Raw genomic sequence first — 1,963 nt, 5'->3', positions numbered from 1 at the left:
TTTAATATAACGCTCTTCTTCCGGTATGTATTTTGATGTGCATATTACGGCTATACGACACCATTGAGTCAGCGTTGGTATCTGTCCCGCTTTGTGTTCAATTAAACATTTTTATAAAAATAAAGGTTTCAGTATTCACACTAGTGTACTACTTAGAATGCATGCCTTATACATTGCTTCATTCTAAGTGGGTAGTGTGCTAATTTGGATATTGGGGGGGGGGGGGGGGGGGGGGAGTAAAAACTCTGGGGGTCACCGAGTCGAAGTTCAGCCGTGTGCTCATACAACATGATGTACAGTAGACGCCACATCATCACCATAAAGGTTAAAGGTCAGGGCTTAGGGCCCGGCCGGCATCATCTCACACGTCATCTCATCTCATCTCACCACAGTTCTTCATCAATATCTCTGTCCATCATCTCCATCACCAAAGGCTGCTGTCTCCATAAAAATGAACAAGAGATTCTTAGTCCTATACGACTTAAGTTCTCAACACCATAGAGCTGAATCAACCGTACAGAAACTCAAATATGTCATAATATGGACACCGTACAGTAACACAGTCCTCCCCATTAAATGGGGAACCGTGACTGTTGTACGGTGTCCATATTCGGACTGTTTCAGTTTTCTGACTCCACATCAAGTGTGTCTCTCTCATTCCTTTCTCTGTATGTGGCACTCACAGTAGCGTAGCCTGTTCCCCTTACTGCAGCATTCTCACACACACACACAGACTCTTTAGAGTATAGTGTACAGTACTTCAGTACTACTTTAGGGTGTAGTGTACAGTACTTCAGTACTACTTTAGGATGTAGTGAACAGTACTTTAGTACTTCATATCAGTGGACACACAGTATTAGGGCGTACAGTACAGACAAGAGCAAAGCATCACACCACAAACCTCTTCTTCTGATTCTTCATTATGATGCTCTCATTATTTAATGGTGTATATAAGTATTTGACGCTGTTTAAATGTAAGATGTGATGTACTAATATAATTGTGTATAGTATTTCCTAGAGATGTTTATTTTCTATAAAATGAATATGTTATTGCTTATAAAAATGTTATTAAAAGAATCCATTAAAAAAATAGACTTTTGGGAATGTCACTCGTTCTAAGTTGAGCATGCAGTTTTTTTTATTGTTCATGTTTTCATTGTTTGAATCGATGACACTACAGCATCAATTTGTGTGAAATGTTTTTGTAACGCCAATGTCAAATATACCAGCACCTTTCAATGCTGCCCAGACCAAGGACTGTTCTTTTTTGTCATCTTCTTCCAAATCTGCACTGACACACAGACACACATTTATGATCATTAATGACAGACTATGAGGACAGAAATACAGATGTAAGAACAGGACATGTCATGACACACAAAGGTGCACACACACACACACACACACACACAGTACACACACCACGGTTATTATAGTTTAGGTTTTTTATATTCATCTTTATTTCTAGAATTTTGCTTTTTATTTTAAATTCAGTTTAGTTTCAGTTCATTTTCAGACCTGACTTGCTAGTTTTTATTTACTTTTAGCTGTATCAACATATTTCTATTCGTTGTTATATTATTTCGTTTCAGTTTCAGTGTTAAAGACAGAAAGCATGCGTTGGAGCAGCAGTAATACATAAGGTCATGGGTCAGGTCATAAGTTAGGTTCAGTTTCTAAAATAAAGTCAATCTCAATGTGACTTGGATTGAAAAATAAATAGCGCTGAGACTGGTGCAAAAAATATGTTGTAACCTCTTATTAGCTCATCAGTATTGTGGAGTTCCTGCACCTCTTATTAGCTCAACAGTATTGTGGAGTTCCTGCACCTCTTATTAGCTCAACAGTATTGTGGAGTTCCAGCACCTCTTATTAGCTCAACAGTATTGTGTAGTTCCTGCACCTCTTATTAGCTCATCAGTATTGTGGAGTTCCAGCACCTCTTATTAGCTCATCAGTATTA

General features: G+C 38.2%; 1 protein-coding gene across 1 annotated transcript in view; it reads left to right on the top strand.

The window, feature by feature from the left end:
- Positions 1 to 1,255, top strand: part of LOC106606591 (retinoic acid-induced protein 1-like) — a 15,286-nt gene extending 14,031 nt beyond the window's left edge. Inside the window, exon 4 of the mRNA XM_045719962.2 lies at positions 1 to 1,255. This exon is cut by the window's left edge and continues 888 nt beyond it. The gene's annotated coding sequence lies outside the window, so the exon portion shown is untranslated.
- The last annotated feature ends 708 nt before the right edge of the window (positions 1,256 to 1,963 follow it).

The sequence above is a fragment of the Salmo salar genome, chromosome 06 (assembly GCF_965601325.2).
Source record: "Salmo salar chromosome 06, fSalSal1, whole genome shotgun sequence".
In the NCBI taxonomy this organism is placed as follows: Eukaryota; Metazoa; Chordata; class Actinopteri; order Salmoniformes; family Salmonidae; genus Salmo; species Salmo salar.
Note: the sequence above shows the minus strand (reverse complement) of the source record. Positions and strands in the feature narration are given on the sequence as shown.